The sequence below is a fragment of the Cebus imitator genome, unplaced genomic scaffold, assembly GCF_001604975.1.
Source record: "Cebus imitator isolate Cc_AM_T3 unplaced genomic scaffold, Cebus_imitator-1.0 Scaffold3, whole genome shotgun sequence".
Lineage (NCBI taxonomy): Eukaryota > Metazoa > Chordata > Mammalia > Primates > Cebidae > Cebus > Cebus imitator.
Genome location: NW_016107318.1, coordinates 5,639,579 through 5,653,857, shown reverse-complemented (window position 1 = coordinate 5,653,857; position 14,279 = coordinate 5,639,579). Strand labels below are relative to the sequence as shown.

The following is a 14,279-nucleotide window of genomic DNA, read 5'->3' as shown; positions in this document are numbered from 1 at the left end:
TTAAAAGGGACTGAACAACTAGCAAGTAAAGAGTAATTTATGTTAAAACATCCCAATAATAGATGGACTATGGCAAGAACCTCCAAACTAGTCTCTCTGCTTCTACTCTCCCTCTCTAGAGTTTATTATCTACATTGCAATCAAAATCTTCCTTCCAAATGTAAGTAACCATCCAATGGCTGGAATAAAAGCTCACACTCGTTACAATGGCCCTGCAGGTTCCCCATCTCTTACCTCCAGCATCTTCACCTCCCTCTGCTCCAGGCACACTGCCTTCTTATTCCTCCAGACCCCCAACACAGCCCTGCCCAAGGCCCTTCCAATGACTCTCATCCTCTTCCCTGTGCTACCCTGTGTCTCACCCCATTAATTTCTCCACATCCTGCTCAAATGCCACCTAACCAAAAAGGCTTTGTGGAACCACCCCAAATAAAATAAAGTCCCCTGCCCTTACTCATCACTCTCGCTTGCCCGGTATAATTCTTTCTAGCATTTACATTGTGAGAGTTTATTTTCTGCCTCCTGTCTCTTTTCACTGGAAACTATACTACATGAGAGGAGGTTTGCTTTATTCATTGCTGAATGCTCAGCACCTGAAATAATACCTGGCCCAAAATAGGTTCTCAATTATTATAGCCAATTCCTCCTGGTTCATTTGGAAATTTCCCCATTTTACCATTGAAAATTCCACATCTTCGTGATTCACTCTGTCCCAGTGAATTTCGAACAGTTGGCCATCCTAACCTTAATAAATAGTTGTTGACGAAGGAAAGGAATGAAAGAAAAAAGAGGACAGGGAATGAAGGAGGAAGCTAAGAAAGGAAGAGCGAGAGAAAAACAATTAATATTTTCCTGTTCTATAAGTAGAAAGCCAAGGAGTATTTTTGTACTGTTTTTACAAGAAATGCCTGGATCAAATTCAGTATGTTTTTTAAAGCTGCGAGACCCTCTTATTCTTGGTTTTGATGTTGCACAGTATTATAAACATCTGATCAGAATTTCAATACCAGGTTTAATATACTATGCAAGCTGGTATAGGCTCTGAAATTATGCATATTCATGAGAGCGATAACACCCTTACTTTTGATATAACTGACAAAGTAAGGTACCAACAAGAGAACAATAATCAAAGAAACAGGAAGGAGTACCAATTATTTACTTGTGACATTTTACTGGAAAAACTCAAGCAACATGAAAGACTGTTTCTAAATGATGTACTAAAACTAACAAAACAATGTTATAAAGTGCCATATTTTCTTTCCTTTTATACAATAAAACATTGTAAAGCTGCACCACGATGCAGCCACTTCACCAGATGCAATAATATCCAAATGTGAAGGTAGTTAATAATATTGTAGTTTTAATTCCCTTGGTATTTTGGAGATATCCTTTGAACAGCTCGAATCAAATGGTACTTATGAGAAACAGATATCTCTTGTGAGTCCTTATATTGTGGTTCCCAAGAACCTACAGTGCATTTCAGTTATTTACCTTGAAAATTCTTCAGCCTGTCCAGAGTGAGTGTGGAAATGTGTAATCATTTTGTGGAATGTGATAAGGGAGGACTTGCCTTCCTAAATTCCCAAACTTGGAATTGTCAATTTAGTGTCAGGACCATAGGCTCTCTAATGCATATATATTTGCCCTGAGCAAATAATTATTTATCTCTGTGCTTCAGTAGTTACATCTGTATGTTAAAAATAAGATTATTAGATTATTGCTATGTTGATTTCTTGTGATATGGGAGAAGAGGCTTTAAAAATTAATGGAAAGAAGAACACTTTAAACTCGAGATGGGAATCATATCTTATTCTTTCGTATTCCCAGTGCCTAGCAGAATGCCTGGCTAACTCCCTGGGGGCATTAGCCAGTTCCTTGTCCACTACGTCATTCCATCTTGTGAGCCACCCTTTGAAGCAGGTACTATTACACCTTATTTGTAAAGCTTGGAGAGGCCTAGAGGCTTGTCCAAGAACAGACCACAAGCACACAGCAAAGGCATGATTAGAACCCTGCCCTTCCAACTGCAGCCTGGTGCTGTTTCCTGGACACCTGCACATCTCTTCCAGTAATTGAACTGACCTGCATATTAAGCATTTCACATTGCTATAACGCACCAAAGCCTATCTACAGAAATGTTCAAGAAGATTTGTTCCCAAGCCCGCTTCCATGTCATGTGTGCACTTTTTTCCTGGCACTCTTTGCAGACCATCTCTCTCCCAGCATGAAAGTTGTCCATAAACCCTGTGTAGTCCAATTGTAATTTGGAATCTCTACAGGAGCCTGACTACATTAAACCAATGCATGGATTAACATCAACTTCAACACACGCAACCATTCTCCACATACATGGGCTGTTTTACCCAACCAAACAACAGCAGACAGGTTCTACTTATAAGAGAGGAGGCATTGAAAGGCACGGTAGAAACACAGACATGCAGTACAGTACTTCGTGTCCAGGTGCATTAATGAGCTGTGGCCTCAAATCCCAGGTTTGCCAAGCGTGATTCTGCTCATGTATCAAAGCAAAGTCATCCTGGGTGTAAGTGGAAATGCTAGTTGCATTCATGTCAGCACTAGACATTTCCTGGAACCCATTATACAAAATTCATTTTCCAAATGGATTTTGTTCCTTTTTTTTTTTTTCCCCTTTTGTAGTTAGAAACCTAGAGGAAAACTGAGGAGAATAAATGTGGTTAGACTGCCCCAGGGGATGGCTTGTCTGTGGAAGCATCCCAGGCATACCGAATGGCGTACAGAAGAGACCTTAATGAGTACCGCTTGTCAAAGGATCTGATATGCATTTTGTGGAATTACATAACTCCTTTTTCAGCTGTTGATCAACTATTCTCTAGGGAAATGAATGAAGGGCCATATACTGCTGTCTTTGCTGCTCAAACATACACTTGTTTGAAGGAAAAGCAATGAAAACAAAACAAAACAAAAAACCCTGCTGGTTTCTCCATTTTCTAATTACGTTTTCTTTCCAAGACATATTTTGTTGTATTGGTACAAAATACATTCAGTAAATTCAAGGAGGAGAAAACATTCCAGTCTGAAATGGATTTTAGCTTGGCAAAAATGAATTAATAGAGGCATGGCAGGTCACTCATTTAACTAAATACAGGGGCTGCCATATTAACCTTGTCTGAGCTGAGAGAACTCAAGAAAATTCTTTGTTTGTCCTATTGCAAAATTGGCCCAGGCAAATCAAAACAAGATGCCTAGGCAAATCAAAGTGACATGTTCAAAATAAAATCATGTTAATGCTGGTTGCAAATGCAACTTTATTAGCAAGTCAACTTTAGTAGAAGTGTTGTCTGAATGTGAAAATCTGATTGCTTGAAAATAACACCCCCAAATAACTAACTCTCCTAATATAACTACAATTAAGATCTTGTAGGACAGAATTTAGGGAATTTCTTCCTGCTTATTCTCACCATGTATATTTTGTGTGGTGGCAGGTTAGTTTATACCTCCAAATATCATATTTCTCACTAGAAACAGCACTGAGTAATTGGGTGCTGCAGGGCTTACTGTTCAATACTGAGTCACTTTGATTAGACCCATATTTTATCACTTGTGCCATTAGCATCAGATATTTTTTTAAACCATGAAAATACTATGTTCTTGGATTTAATGTTCATAAAATTAAAGAAATCAGTTTCTGCCATCTATTTTTCTCTTCAAAAATCAAATGACGTGGCATCTCATCCATGTCAGGGCAGTCTAAATCACTGATCATTTTCCATCTGAGGCTAGGTGCGAAGCTAATCCATTTTCTGTAATGAAGCAGGAAAGCTAAAGAAGGGCAGAGCTATGCTCTGAACTATGGAAATAATGGATCTAATTTAGAAAGTTAATCCAGCTATTTCTGAATAGTGTGCACTCATGTTTGTTGAGCTAATAATGTCCATCTTAAATCAGTAAGACATTCAAGCCTTCATGGAATATCTTTATAAAATATCAACCTTTATGGAATGTTATTAAAAATGTATGTATGGTAATGGGCAATTCTTCACCTGTGATTTGAATCTTCTGCCCTCAGACCAAAGACGCTTATTTTTCTTCCTTCCCTCTCTTCTTCCCTATCTCCCTCCCTCTCCTCTTCCCTTTCTTTCTCTCATGTCTTCAATTATTTCTCTGTACTCCATGCCAAAGGTGCAGTTGCTTAATTCAATTCATCTTTGCTTTTTAAACATTTTTTCAATCTTATATCTTCCTCTATTTACTATGATAAAACTCTTTCATACTTCATAGCAAGCTACTTAAAAGATGTATGTACCTTCAATGTCTTTCTCTCTAAATTTTCACTTACTTCTAACTCAAACAGTTGATTCTTTATACTATCACATGAATAAACCGGCCAATGATATCCTATGTTGCTAATGCATACGGGTGCTTTTGTTTGTTTGTTTTTACTTATTTTTCTAGAGCATTTGACATAGCTCCTTGTCAAAGTGTTCTCTTCTCTTGCCTTGTGGGACACCACTCTGGCTGTTCTTTCTTCATTCCTTTCTTGGATGTCCTTTTTCACCCAGAAATATTTTTCTCTCCAGGACTTTTTTCTTGGTTCTCTCCTAATTCTATTCTACACCTAATCTCTCAGTAATTTCATACAGGCCCATGTGTTTAGGTGCCACTTCTCTGTTCATATTCCCAGCCCATGCCTACTGAGATCCAGACTTAAATATCAGTGCTCTTCTAGATGTCTCTACTTCAGTACCCTTTTAGACAACTAAACTTAAACTATCCAAAATTAGCCCATCTTTTCTTCTCTCAAAATTACTCATTGGCTTATTTTCCTAATGTTGGTAATGGATAAGTTTTCTATCAAGGCCTAAGGCTAGAATCTCAGTTATTCAAGTATCTTTTGCATTCAATTTTACACTAAATATTATCGATTCTATCTCCTATCTGTGTACATCTTCCCATTCATAATGCCTTTTAATTGTCATTTCTTCAGTGAATTACAAAGATGTTCTGAACTATTATCCCCTCTTCTGGTATGGCTCCCTGCAAAATTCAATTGCAATGTCATGCTCTTGATTAAAATCTCCCAATGGCCCCTCACTGTTTCTCGGCCTTAACTTAGCATATTGAGATTCTCTTGAAATTGTCCTGAACTTATCTCCTGCCTCCATGGCTCCTCCCATCTCCACAGCTGTACCACACAACCTTTATTTTCACAAGTGCATTGTGTGTGTGTGTGTGTGTGTGTGTGTGTGTGTGTGTGTGTGTGTGTTTTACCACCCTGTGCCTTCCCTTTGCCATGGAATAATTTTCTATGTCTCATCCTCTTTCTTCTTCTATCTGTAATTTATTCTTAAACCTTATATCTATCATCACTTCTAATGGGAAAATCCTTTCTGCAGTTTACATATGCCTCTCTTAACATGTACTGAACTTTATTGCAGTCATTAATGGTAATGTTCTATCTGCCTTCATAGTCCTTGGGCTTATCATGATACCTAGATTGTGTTAGATGCTCAGTAGATGTTCTTAGAACAAATGAATGAATTGATGAAACAGTGAACAAATGACTGAGCCCTTCTGAAACTCTTGGACCAAAAAATGTGAGCGACCTCTGTATCCATTTACTTTTTTAAAGAGGCAGCTTTCACACTTATAAGGGGCAGTAATCCTTGTGCTGGTTGAAATATTTTCACAGCCATGATTTTATCATAGATTGTAGACAATAGATCCTCTTTCTTCTAAAAAGCATGTTTTGTTATGGAACTGTGTTGAATTCTTCACCTCTATTAACCTCCATTTTAAACCTTCTGAGCACCAGAATTATTTACTATCTTGTATTATAAATACAAACTTTTTTTCCTGGATCAAATAATTGAAGGATAACTAGGATTACGAATGGGAAAGAAAGGTTCACTGTGCCTGAGTTGAGTCGAGTTGGTGTTCTTTGCTTGTCATATATAAAGAGTGATTGAATTTATTATCAGCCTTGTTTGTATGTGTTAACTCAAAATTATTGTGGTACACATTGTACTTTCTACCACTGGGTTCCAATGGCTTGTAAGGTAGCAATTTATGCAACATAAATCTTTAATTCTAAATTTAGAAAATCAAGAAATTGTTAATACTCTATTAAGCAAAAAGGGTTAATTTTTCTATATTCTCTTATAGCAATCCTCTTATCAAAAACTATTGCCCTTTTGAGAAAACTACATCCTGATAACATCACTTTGTATCTTCTAGCTTTCTCTGATGTTAGGCATTTTTTTCTTATGCAAGTTAAATATTCCTCATGGAAAAATAATTAGCCAATATTAGCCAGTTCCTTAAATTTGACAAAAACATTCAGAATTGTTGCTATCATTCATTTTATTTTCTGCCTCTCTCTCTCTTTTTGGATATTTTGTGTACAGGCAAATGGTGGAATAATTGACTTTATATTCTCTATATGAACTATCTTTTTTCCTGCCTATCCTACTAATATTATAGCATCTAATTTATTTTTTAACCATTTAACATATCATTTTCTTTTTTCTAATAAAAGATAGTTAACTTAGGCAAATGAAGCAGTGCCTGACACATATTAAGTGCTATTAAATGCTCAATAAATGTTGCATGACTGAATAAACTCAAGGCCAGGTCATAAGAATAGAGAAAAAAATAAGAGTGAAGCTGTGATTGGTAGTTTTTTGTTTGTTTCATATCTATAACCTCTTGGTAGTTTCCCCAAGAACAGTTAATTGTCCATGTGACAAGGACTTTATATCCTTATGTTACCTACTTCTGCTTCCTTCCCCCACCAGTTTCTGGAAAGAATTTTGCCAGATCACCAGATGCACACAGTTAGCTACTGAAGAATCTCTTGTCTGTCTCTTTAGCTTCTCCATAAATACACACATTTCTTCATTTGTTTTTAAGGCAATGCTGTATGTGTAATCATGTGTGAATCTTTATTGAACACTTATGGAATAAGCCACCTGTTCTTACAAATTAGCTGAGTTCTCAAGAAGGCCCAAATTAGTGAATTAGTTGATGAAGGAAATTTGTTGCAGAGACAGCAGGCAGCTAAGAAATTTTTCAGCTTGTCAAAAGTATTGTTAGTCTCACAGCTTGGCAAAGAGACAAGAAGATACCATTTTGAAGAATTTTAGGTAGTGACTTGATACCTTAAACTCACTAGAGAAGAAAATGAAATTGCTTGTCTTATCAGTTAAAGAGAAGCTTTGCTGATCTCAGACCATAGCCCAGAAAGTTAACTAAAAGTTTTGTAGAAGTAGATTATCTTTTCCTGGTGATCGATGTGGCAAGATTAGAAGTGAATTGCCAGGGGAGTCAAGGGGAAATAGGCTTAATCATTTTCGTTGTATTTGTGCTGAAGGCAGTGCTGAACAAACCTCTGAAGTCACTTGGCCATGTCTTTTCCAGGGGGCATGCAAGGCGCCTGCTGATTTCTACAGACACTTTTTAAGCGATTACCAGTGCTGGCGAGTGGAACTACCTTTTGGGTCCTCTTACAAGCATACTGTCACTTGCAGAAATGTGATAAATGATATAAACCTGCTGACAGGCCAAAGTCATTGTGTCTCCTGCCTCCTCCTCCCATGTAACAAATCTCATTGTTGATTGGCATATGGCAGCAAGCATCCCATACATACAAACACCCAGAGTGGTATTCTTATTTCCGAGGGAGGAGGGTCTGTGTGTCAATTGCACAGTAGGGGGCAATACAAGAAGGGCCCCCGCCATGATACAGGGAACCTGAGTGCTTAGTTCCTCTGTGCTAAGAACTTTGTGTGACGATGTGGCCTAACTCACGTTGTTTGTGTTTTACCTACACAAGAAAAAGGAAAACATTCTTGTCCTTTTGATTCCATGTTTATAGAGATGTTGGTCCAGTTTGAATAAACATGTAGCCAAGGTAGTATCTTCTCCTTTTTTCTCCTTTTTGTGGTATCATAGGTGTAATAAAATTTCATTTAAAAAATAAATATAAAAATGGAAAAGCATAATTAAAAAAAACACATTTATGAATTTTTATGCAGATATAAATAGTTAATATTTTAATTTTTATCCTCTGATCTTGTATTTCTAGGAAGTAATGAGTGGTCTGGTTCTTTGAGTCCTTGGAGCCATTGTGTGTAGGAGTGGGGTTGGCAGGGACAGTAGAGAAGGATGCAAGGAAAACATTTGCTATGGGTAGATAACTGTGTCTTTTTCATCCAATCTTATGGGCAAGAAAATGTTTAAAATTCAAAAAATATTCAGGGAACACCTACTATGTGCCAAGCACTCTTTAGATACTAGAAATACTGCAATGAATAATGCAAAAAATGCCTTTGTGAAGGTTATAATCTATGGGAAATGGAAGAGACAGAGTAGGAATACCCAGTACGATACTAGACAATTCAATAAAAAGTAGCCAAATTATTCAAATAAATACTTTAAGGACCTGGTATCTGGCACAATTTTGAGTGATGTGTTAAATTTAAAATCAGGAATTTTTATCTAAACTGTGTATCTAAAATAATGGATTACATAAAATGAGACAGCCTTACAAGTCTTATTTCTAGATATTTTATAGCCTTTTGACAATTATTTAAGTCTGCACATAGAATTTATCACCACTTACGTAGACTATATTAGGACCATAGAATCTCTGAGATGAACTTAAATGGTCTACCTTCCCTATTTCTGTTATCTACGCTGCACTCCTGCTCCCATGGCTGAATCCTCTCCCTGGCACATTAAGCAGTAATTATCAGCCTCTTTTTGAAATCCTTAGGCACAAAAAGCTCTCTACTTACCGAAGAAGCCCATTCCACCAGCCAGTACCTCTAATTTTCAAAATGATCTTTCTTTTATTAATCTGAAATTCAAGGGCCCATAGTTTCTGCTGCTGAAAGTATGTGCAAGTCTCTTGGAACTATCTCAGGCAGCAGAGTTGAAATATGAGGATATTTTTTTTTCAAGTTTCAAAGTTCAAACTGCCAGAAGAGCCCTGAAAGGGTCTAAGGTGTTAAAGACTTCCATAAAACTGACGAAGAAAATAATAGACTGTATCTAAGGAAATTTGTTGTGGAGACAGCAGGCAGCTAAGAAATGTTTAAGCTTGTCAATTCCAGTAGCATATGGAAGAACTGGTTGTTAGGTGATCTAGCCTTGATCTGCCACTCTTATGTCAGCAGAGTTGATTAACTCACTTGGCTAGTTGAGAAAGTGGCCCTTCCTCCATGTGTGGTCTTTCTCAAGCCACATGCTAAGGCAAAGAAGTTGACCTAAGCTCTGCTTTCCATAGGGCAAAAGTACCTGAATAGTTGAGTTATTTTTGTAGAAACTCTGAATATGGAATTGCAGTTTGAAGCAGCCAAAATATCCATTTTTATAGCTGGGAAGAGACTCTAATTTGCAGAACATGTTGTTGTGGAGAAGCCAGTGATGAAATGTCTTGGTTTGAGCCATAGCAACAGTTCATCTTTATATGCAGAGGAAATGGAAATCCATTTTAATTACCAATGTAAAGATAATCATTCTTAGGTTCCTTTCCTTAGAATCACAAACACTCTATTTCCTTGTAAAATAAAACAACTGAGTTTTCCCTCCATCTTGTGATTTCCAATGGCACCTGAAAACTAGTATCCTATTCTCTTATTCCCTTGTGGCCAATCAAAAGAGAACAGATTTTATTTATTAATTACATCATTAATTTATTCACCAAACATGCATTGAGCCTCCAGGGTGTGTCAGACACAATCATTAGTACTGAAGATAGGAAATCTGAGATCCTTGAATAAAATAGTAGACTGTGGGTGGATTGGAGTAGACTGAGTTAGAAGATATTGAGGAAGGAGATTTGATGGTAACTAAATATGAGAGTAGTGAATGCATCAAGATTAATGCTCCAGTTTCTTGTATGTGGAGTTGAGGAGATGTTGGTGACTCCACAAACTTGGGTAAGGCACCCAATTTTGCAGGAGCAACGTACTGAAGGAAACTGTAGGGAAAAGGTGAAATGGTGTATTTACCAATGATGGTATTTGGGCATCAGGGTCTGGGAACTTTTCTTCAGATATGGAAGCCAAGGCTTGGTGGTATAGTGGACTGTATGGTAGAGAACTAGCATCTTTTTTATAAAGAACCAGATTTTCTTTTTTTTTTTTTAAATAAGAGCTCCTGGTTAAAATCTGTGTGTCAGATCCCATATGGGGGCTGTAAGATCTAATTTTACTTAAGGGCCCGGAGGCACAGAGGCTAGCCAAGATTCTGAGAAGATATCAAATAAAAACCTTGGAACCAATAGAAAGCAATTTTCATAATTAGGAGGAACACAGCACCCCATATATCATCATTAGTCTGAGACAAGGAACAGAAGGTTGGGGAGGGGAAAGGATGGTTTCCCTAAACAGGGAACAGGTGGCCAGTGCAGTCAGGGCCAGCTAGGGAAACCTTAGGCAACTCTGCTCGAAAATTTCTCTGCTTCTCCCCTAGAGACTCTCAGATACAGAGGAAAACAGGATTGTTTGTTATTGGCAGTGGGTATTTGCCTCCATGATAGTGTTTTCATTCTTACAGAGACACAGAGAAAGGCCAAGGGATAGAATTTAATGGCACCCATAGACACTGCGGAAAATGAAGTGTTTTTGTATGTCCTGACAAACTGAGGTTTTGATGTCACAAAACGTCCAAAATGCAATTTGGCTTTCATTTGAATTGCTTCCTGCAAAGTTAATTGTTTACTCCCAATCCATAATTGATGATAGCTTTTCCCCTGTTGCAGTTAGACCAAGGAATCTTGGCAGTCTAGTGCTATAGAAGTCAGACACATGCAGGTGATAACACCCCAAGAAGAGCTGAAATATTAGCCTTCTGAGACACAGGCTGTGCAAATTTCTCTGGCTTACAAAAGAGACATCAGTTACACCTTAGAGCCTGTCTTGTAGACTTAGCTTCATAAAAGTTGTATAATAATTTTAGAAAGTACAGATGACATGGCAGAAGAAATGCCAGAGGATAAGCTCTGGGGAGCCTGATTAATCATTTTCACAGGAGGTATAAGGAATGAGGGGGTTCTCATAGCCAAAGAAGTGATTTGCATGTTTACCTAATTTTCTTCTGCCACTTCTTCTGTATTCCCATGATGTCCAGTACAGAGTGAGTGTGCAGCGTTGATTGTTTGAAGAGCAGCCACCACATACATGTCCTGCCCCACCACAAAAGGAAGGAAAAAAGAAAGAAAAAAAGAAAGAAAGAAAGAAACAGCAAAAAAAAAAAAAAAAAACAAAAAAAAAAACTAAGCAAGACAAAACAAATATCCACATCTGTGGTTCAAAGATTGAGATTATGACTTTATATAAAGTCCTTTCCCTCTGTAGACTTGCTGCGAATTATTCCGATATGATGGTAACAATTTTTTAAAAGGAAGGGAAATTGTGATATGTGGTATGTACATATTTTTAAATGTTTTCTCTCTGCTTTGATCGCTTTTGCTTTATTCAATTTGTCTTTATTAAATATTATCAAAGCAAAATTTGTTCTTCCCATTACTCTGTTTTGATTAGAGGACTACTGAATGGAGAGCTTTTTGATTTCTCCAAGGGAATTGTTTTGTAGAAAAGGCCATAGTAGGTTTCCTTTGCCACTGCCTCCTTCTGCTGGGAAGGTAACCTTTAGCAAGAGCTATAGCCTCTTAATCTTTTAGTGGAAATTGCTCTTGTGAAAATGAGCCCTGATAGTATCTTGGCTCACTAATTCATGCCATGTGGCCCAAAATTAAAGCATTAAAATTTCATAGATGTAATATCATTTATAAATCATGTCATAAAAAACATTTATTTTCTTATAGACCTTGAAAACTGGGCATGTCTTTTTCCTCCAGCTGTTGCTTAAAGTTCTTTACAGCACACTGATATTTGTCGAAAACAAAGCTCTGGTAAGGTGGGGAGATATTTAGCAGCAACACCTTCAGAGCGCCAGGGCACTGTCCTGCCATCCTTGTGTACATGTTGCTCACATTAGTGGTCATGGAGACTGCAAGCTCATCTCTGTCTAATGAGAGATTCCCGGCAGAATTGTATTAATGGAGCAAGTGGTTCTGGGAGGGCGGTTTTATCATTCTTTATGTCCTTATTCTGTTCACTTTGAGAAAGAGACTATTTACCATTGTCCCTGAATTTCTCTCCTATAAAACGTCAATATGTTTAGTGGATGAAGACAACAGACTAATTAAGTAGACGGTCAACATTTGCTACATTTCAAAAAATGACAATGACAGATGATTCTTTTTGCCGTTTATCCTTAAGAAACAGATGGGGACTTGGTAATTGTTTAAGCAACAGAAATAACGCCCTTATATACTCTCTAGTTTTTTCTTTGTTTCTCTTTGACTATGCCTGAATACAAACCCTTTTTTCCATTCAAAATGGTGGAAATTAGAATATCCATGTTGAGGTGTTTTCAGGAGGTACATGCCACATACTTGGCTTGCAGATGCTAATGAATATATAATCACATTTGCCAACCACAAAATCCCTATTGGTAAAATACTTTCATCCACAATAATCTGCTACTTTCTTGAAACATGCTAATTTTCTTAAATAATGTAGAGGCCTATAAGGACTTCTATTTACATAAACAACGAGATGTGGTAAACAATCCTATGCAAAACGCCATTATATCATAATCTGGACTTGGTTACTTTTCAGGAGTTTGGGGTTTTTGTTTGTTTGCTTGTGTTGTTTTCTTTTAATTTAATTTGGCTAGCATTTTATAGTAGAGTATTAAGATGGATTCTTTGACCTTTGATATAAAAAGTAGCTGAACCATTTCTTTATTGCTTGATTTGTTGGATTAGAGAAGATTTTATCTATTCAGTATTAAAGATTAACCCCAGGAAGATGGGAGCTACTCTAAAGTATGGAATTTCTAAGTTGAGTGCATTTTCTCCATGCTAAAATCAGCCTAGACACAGATATCTGGTAGTGTAGAATTCCCTTAATCTTTGAGGCACAGCATCTGTATGCTCATTCACATGGACACATTTTACATGCACTACCTGTCCATGCCACCAGGATCATTTGTCTGGTATGTGGTTTTGTGCTAATTGAAATATTGGTTTATTTGTTGTCAGCCTGAGATGCCTTCTTCAACAAGACTAAAAACAATTTCAAGCAGAATATAAAAAAGATGCATGTGAGGATATACCTATGCATACACAAACTTGTGTGTGTGTGGACATACATATATTCTACACAAGTGCACTGAAGGAGAGAGCAAGAGGGAGTTTCTATTTTCATTCTACCATGCTTACATATATTCATATGCTTTCACGTTGGGTATAGCTTTGGATCTGAGAAAAACAGACTATTATGTGTCTGGTAACTTCACTGGAAAATCTGAAAGAGTCTAAATTAGTCAATTCCTGCTGATCTTTTGGATACATGAATTCGTATGTCCACTAATTTGTTTTTTTTTTTGTTGTTGTTGTTGTTGTTTTTGCCTTTTATTGTGGAGAGGGGAGAAATCCAAACATACACAAATATAAACAGAATAATATAGAAGAAATCTCTACACATCCATCACCAGCTCCAGAAAAATACCAACTCATTGGTCTCCACAGCCCCATCTCCATCACCAGTCACATCTTCCCAACCTTTCTCCCACCTATGTTTTCATGAGGCAAATTCAATATCATATTATTTCATTTCAAAATATTTCATTATGTACTTATATAAGATAAAAACATAGTTTTTATATATGAGTAGAATACCAATCCCACACTTAAAAAACACCATGAGTCTTAATGTTATCAAATCTCCAGTCACTGCAGTTATCTAATGCATCATACATTTTTTAAGAAATCATAATTCAAATATTCTACGTATGCAAAATACATACATTGCTTGTCCATAGATTGATTTGTCTTTGAGACTTTTTAAAACATATGGGTACTCCTCTCCTTTCCTTTTTTCTTCTTGCTGCTCATTTGTCAAACTGCAAGGAAAAAACATGATTGTTTGTCCTATAGCTTCTCACTGTCTAGTTTTTGCTGATTGCAACCCCAGGATACAGTTTAATATGTTCTTTGGTCTCTTTTTTACTGTACTTAGTAGTTGGATCTAGAGGTTTTATCATATTAGATTTTTGTGGGGTTTTTCTGATAAGACATTTACATTATGTGTTCTTGTCCACTTAATAAAAAGCACACTATATGCTCTCTTTTCGAAGTGCTAGCTATTGATGTTCTATGCCTAAATCCATTGGTTTATTAGAGATTACAAAATAGGGGTATTCGTATTTTCTCCTGCCTTCAT

The 14,279-nt window shown here is 36.9% G+C and overlaps 1 protein-coding gene across 2 annotated transcripts in view; it reads left to right on the top strand.

Moving 5' to 3' along the window:
* ST6GALNAC3 (ST6 N-acetylgalactosaminide alpha-2,6-sialyltransferase 3) overlaps positions 1-14,279 on the top strand; it is a 583,353-nt gene that overhangs the window by 499,369 nt on the left and 69,705 nt on the right. The window lies entirely within an intron of this gene.